This window comes from Gorilla gorilla, chromosome 4 (genome assembly GCF_029281585.2).
Source record: "Gorilla gorilla gorilla isolate KB3781 chromosome 4, NHGRI_mGorGor1-v2.1_pri, whole genome shotgun sequence".
Lineage (NCBI taxonomy): Eukaryota > Metazoa > Chordata > Mammalia > Primates > Hominidae > Gorilla > Gorilla gorilla.
The window spans coordinates 153,544,956-153,550,983 of record NC_073228.2 but is presented as its reverse complement, the minus strand read 5'-3'; the positions used below and the strand labels follow the sequence as shown (position 1 = coordinate 153,550,983).

The window sequence follows — 6,028 nt, the reverse complement described above, 5'->3', positions numbered from 1 at the left end:
AGAACCTTACTGGAGCTGCCCCCAGCAGACCTTGGAAATGTTTCTGACTGGCCCACTTTAATCTGACTTAGCATCACCTCAGACGTTCGGGGACAGCAGAGAAGAGAAGCCAGGATGGGGAAAGGCTCAGAAAACGAGTCCCAAGAGAAAAGCTCCAAACTCTTAGTCCCACATCATGTGAGTGGCCCCAGGAGGTTTTCCAATGGCATGTCTGGGCCCAAGGCAGATGGGAAAGCCTGTGTCTGCCTCTGTCCTCTGCAGAGCAGAGATGGGCAGATGAACATCAATGTCCCTGCAGTGACGGCCACACCAGTGGGGACAGGGAGGGTAGTCCAGGGGCTGGCCCACTTCTCAATCTCCATCAGGTTCCCCCAGCACCTGCTGCCCCCTTCTTCAAAGTAATGTTTGTTCAATCTAACATAAAAGCATGAAGAAAAAATTCTTTTAAAACTTTGTCTACCATATGCTATCAAAGTTGGCTTATAGGGCAAACATAGCTTCAAAACAGCCCCCATGCCCCTCCTTGAAAAATATCCAGAAGCACCCTGCCCCCCATCCCATCCTAGTTCTCCACAGGGAGTCGTGAGGGTTGGTGGCTTGGCAGTCTGTGCAGGCCACGTGAAGACAGCTGGACTGGCAGGGCCCAGGGTCTGGGCCAAGGAGGCTGCAGAGATCAGGGCCAGAGGCAAAGGGTCCAGGGCTCCATGGAGGTCAAGGTCAGGCCAATGTGGCTTCACCAGCTGCCTAAAACCCATGGCTTTATGTTTAAAGACTCAGCTAATTACAGACATTTTCCAACATGAAATAATAGATAGCACTGTAGAAAATTTAGGGGAAAGGAAACCAACAGAGAAGTTTTTTTTTAAAAAAAGACCATTTTTCTGATACCTTTATTTCATTTTAAAATACATTTTATTATAAATATATTTTCCTTTTGAAAGAAAACTGGAAGGAGGAGTGTTCTGTTTTTACTTTAAACATTTCTGTCTTACTTGAGTGTGTTAAGTAATATCTGCCTTTTATACACTGTTAAATAATATCTGTTGTTATAAAAATTTGGTAAATACAAAAATAGGGCGGAAACCAAACAAATTTTTTGTTTTGGAAATTTTGTTTTTGTGACATAAAGAAAGTGCTCAGAGGAAAAAAAATCTGTCTTTGAAAGTACATGCATACAGCTGGGCGCAGTGGCTCACGCCCGTAATACCAGCACTTTGGGAGGCTGAGGCGGGCAGATTGCTTGAGCTCAGGAGTTTGAGACCAGCCTGGGCAACATGGTGAAACCCCATCTTTACTAAAAATACAAAAATTAGCCTGGTGCGGTGGCATGCGCCTGTAATCCCATCTACTCTGGAGGCTGAGGCAGGAGATTTGCTTGAACCTGGGAGGCGGAGGTTGCAGTGAGCCAAGATTGTGCCACTGCACTCCAGCCTGGGCAACAGAGGCGACTCCATCAAAAAAAAAAAAAAAAGTATATACATACTACCAAATACAAAAGATACAGAGATGGAGAGATGGGTAGATGGGTATATACAGTGAAATGTCTGGTTCCTTCTCTTTCTCTCCTGTCTAATCACCAGTTGCCCTCCTGGGGGAAAACCATTCTTGCTGTTTTTCAGCCCTTTTGGTAGAGGGTATCTTTACATTTGCAAATGCATATGCATACACATTTTTTGGGATGGAGAGACAGGATCCTGTTCTATCACCCAGTCTGGAGTGCAGTGGCATGATCCTGACTTACTGCAGCCTAGACCTCCTGAGTTCAAATGATCCTCCTGCCTCTTCCCCGCAAGCAGCTAGGACTATAGGTATGCACCACCACACACTGCAATTCTGTATTTTTATTTTTTGTAGAGGCAGGATCTTGCTATGTTGCCCAGGCTAGTTTAGAACTCCTATCCTCAAGCAATCCTCTTTCCTTGGCCTCCCAAAGTGTTAAGATTTCAGGCGTGAGCCACCAAGCCTGGCCGGCATGCACTCTTTAGTAATTATGACTGTATGTGCAGGAGCATGTGTGTGTGTATGTGTTTGAGTGTATAATTACACTAATTGTCACACTCTGTCCTAAATCTTGCTCTTTATACAATATATCTTAGGGATCTCCCCATAGGATATGTAAAGAGTTCTGTTGGTTGCTGACCTCAATCCTATTAACCTAAAAGGTCCTTCTTGGTGTCTAACCAGAAACCCATACAACCCCCAGCCTGACCCTAGCAAGGCCTGCACCTCCAAAGTAATGAGAGAGATGAGGGAGTTTTGGGGGGTGGGTTCAAGGACTCCCTTTTCTTCTTCCTTCCGCTCTCTCCCTCCCTCTCCTTCCTTCCCTCCCTCCCTCCCTTCCTCCCTCCTTTCCTTCCTTCCTTCCGTCTTTTCTTCCTCCCTTCCCTCTTGCTTCTTGCCTTCTAAAGTGAAAACAGTTCACTATGGTTTTTATTCACTCTGATTACTAATGCAAAACATGCTTCTCATAAAGTATTCATATAGTATAAAAAGAAAAATAGGAGAGTGAAAGTCACTCCTACTGTTATCCAGAAATAATCACTGTTAACATTTTATTGTTCATCCTTCCAATTATTTTTCTGGAATACCCACAACAATTTTTCACCATTTTAACCATTTCGAAGTGTACAGTTCAGTGGCATTTAGTGCATTCTCAATGCTGAACAATCATCACCACTGTGTAATTTCAGAGTAATTTCATCACCCCACAAGGAAATCCCATATCCACTGAAGAGTCACTCTCCATTCCCCTCTCCCGACAGCCCCTGGCAACCATGAATCTGCTTTCTAGCTCCATGGATCTGCGTATGCTGGGTATTTCACATCAGTGGAACCATACAATATGTGATCTTTTGTGTCTCACTTCTTTCACTTAGCATAATTTTTTTTTTTTAATGGGGACAGAGTCTCGCTCTGTCGCCCAGGCTGGAGTGCAGTGGCGTGATCTAGGCTCACTGCAACCTCCGCCTCCCGGATTCAAATGATTTCTCCTGCCTCAGCCTTCTAAGTAGCTGGGACTACAGGCATGCACCACCAAGCCTGGATAATTTTCATATTTTTAGTAGAGATGGGGTTTCACCACGTCAGCAAGGCTGGTCTCCAAATCCTGACCTCAAGCGATCCTCCCACCTTGGCCTCCAAAAGTGCTGGGATTACAGATGTGAGCCAACACACTCAGCCAAGCATAATGTTTTCAAGGTTTTTAAAAAAAATTTTTTTCTTTTTCTTTTTTTTTTCTTCTTCTTCTTCTTATTATTTTTTTTAGAGACAGGGTCTCTGTCACTCAGGCTGGAGTGCAGTGAAATGATCATAGCTCACTGCAGCCTCAACCTCTTTGGCTTAAGTGATCCTCCCCCCTCAGCCTCCAAAATAGCTGGGACTACAGGTGCAAGCCCAACTAATTAAAAAGAAATTGTAAAGACAGAGTCTCACTGTGTTGCCCAGGTTGGTCTTGAACTCTTGGCCTCAAGTGATTCACCCCCCTCAGCCTCCCAAAATGTTGGGATTATACGTGTGAGCCACCAGGTCCAGTCCGTTTTCAAGGTTCATCCATGCTGTAGCATGCATCAGTACTTCGTTCCTTTTTATAGCCAAATAACATTCCATTGCACGGATATGCCATATTTTGTTTATCTATTCATTAGTTGAGGGACATTTGGGCTATTTCCACCTTTTGTCTGTTGTGAATAGTGCTGCTATGAACATGTAAGTTTTTATTGGATACCTGTTTTCAGTTCTTTTGACTATATACTTAGGAGTGGGACTGCTACATCAAATGGTCATTCTATCTTTAACTTATTGAAGAAATACCAAACCGATTCCCATAGTGGCTACATTTCCACCAGCAATGTATGAGGGTTCCAATTTCTCTACATCCATACCAAAACTTGTCATATTCCTTCTGTTTGTTTTGTTTTATTTTATTATAACCAACCTAGTGGGTAAGAAATGCTATCTCATACCTACATTTTTGTGGTTTTGCATTGCATTTCCCTAATGACTAATGATGTTAAACATCTTTTCACGTGCTTGTTGACCATTTGTATATCTTCCTTGGAGAGATATCTATTCAAGGCATTTGCCCATCTTTTTTACACTCGGGGGTACATGTACGGGTTTTTTACATAGGTATATTGTGTGATGCTGAAGTTTGGGCTTCTATTGATCCCATCAACCAAATAGTGAACACAGTACCGAATAGGTAGTTTTTCAACCCTTGCCCTCCCACCCCTCCTCCCCACTTTTGGAGCCCCCAGTGTCTATTGTTCCCATCTTTGTGTCCGTGTGTACCCCATGTTTAGCTCCCACATACAAGTGAGAACATGCGGCATTTGGTTTTCTGTTTCTGTGTTAATTTACTTAGGATAATAGCCTTCAGCTGCATCCATGTTGCTGCAAAGGACATGATTTTGTTCTTTTTTTATGGCTTTGTCCATTTTAAAAACTGAGTTGTTTGTGTTTTTCTTGTTGAGTTGTACAAGTTCTTTCTATATTCTGGATACAAGATTCTTATCAAATATATGATTTGCAAATATATTCTTCCATTCTGTGGGTTTCCTTTTGCGTTCTTGATAGCGTTCTTTCATGCACAAAAGTTTTTTATTTTGATGAAGCCCCCAGCTTATTTTTCATTTGTTCCTTTTGTTTTTGGTCTAAGAAACTGTTGCCAAACCCAAGGTTATAAAGCTGTTCTTTTCTTAGACTTTTATGGCTTTAGCTCTTATATTTAGAATTTTATTCATTTTGAGTTAATTTTTGTACATGATGTGTGGTAAGGTCCAACTTTGTTCTTTTGCATGTGGATATTCAGTTGGCCTGGCACCATTTGTTGAAGAAACCCTTCTTTTCCCTCATTGAATGGTCTTGGCACCCTTGTTGAAAATCAATTGACCATAGTTGCATACGTTTATTTCTGGATTGTCAATTCTATTCCATTGATCTATATGCATGACTATCCTTATGCTGGTAGTACATGATTTTGATTACTGTAGCTTTGTAGTAAGTTTTGAAATTGGCAAATGTGAGTCTTAACACCTTGTTCTTCTTTTTGCAAGATTGTTTTGACTATTTGGGATCCCTTGCAATTCTATGTACATTTCAGAGTCAGCTTTTCTACTTCAGCAAAACGGAATTTGTGGGATTTGGGGACTTTGATAGGGATTGCACTGAATCTGCATATTGCTTTGGGGAATATTGTTGTCTTAACAAAATCAAGTCTTCTAAGACTCTACTCTCAGGGCTCATTTCTGTCATTCAATACTAGAGAAGTTTCTCTGAATGTTTAGAGCACTGGAAACCAAACGGAGGAGGCGGGCATTCTTTCCTGAGCATGCAGCCAGCTCATAGTGTTGTTTTGTTGCAGCTGCCGCTTGCCATTGATAATCCTTCTCTTCCTTCAGGGGAGTAAGGAGAGGACACGGTCTTAGTGGTTCCCATAAAAATAAACAAATAAATTAATGATAGAAATTAAAATTTAATTTAAAAAGTGAGTCTTCTAACCCACAAGCAAAGAATGTCTGTATATTTAGGTCTTCTTTCATCTCTTTTAGCAGTGTTTTAAAGTTTCCGTAAAGAAGTCTTACACCTTCTTGGGTAAATTTATTCTTACGTATTCTGGTCTTTTTGGTACTATCCCACACAATTTTTTGAACCAATTTTTTTAACTTATCATATCATGAACATCTCTCCATGTTACTGGTATAAAGGGCAAAAATTATTTTATGGCACTTTATAGATACACTGCAATTTTTTATTTTTTATTTGAGACAGGGTCTTACTATGTTGCCCAGGCTGAACTCCAATTCCTGGGCTCGAGGGATCTTCCTGCCATATCCGGGACTATAGACATGTGCTACCAGTCCAGCTAGACTACAGCTTGCTTCAACAATCCCTTATTATTGACTGTCTTGGTTATTTCAAATTTTTAATTGTCGTAAATAAGGATTCATTGAGTTTCTTTACAATGTACATCTTTGTACACTTATCCAATTATTTCCTTTGGATAACCTCCCAGAAATGAACGTATTAG

The 6,028-nt window shown here is 41.3% G+C and overlaps 1 non-coding gene across 1 annotated transcript; it reads left to right on the top strand.

Moving 5' to 3' along the window:
* The first annotated feature begins 5,221 nt into the window (after positions 1–5,221).
* Positions 5,222–5,430, top strand: LOC129534008 (small nucleolar RNA U3). The gene has a single exon (XR_008680420.1). It is a non-coding gene; the product is annotated as a small nucleolar RNA U3 (small nucleolar RNA).
* The last annotated feature ends 598 nt before the right edge of the window (positions 5,431–6,028 follow it).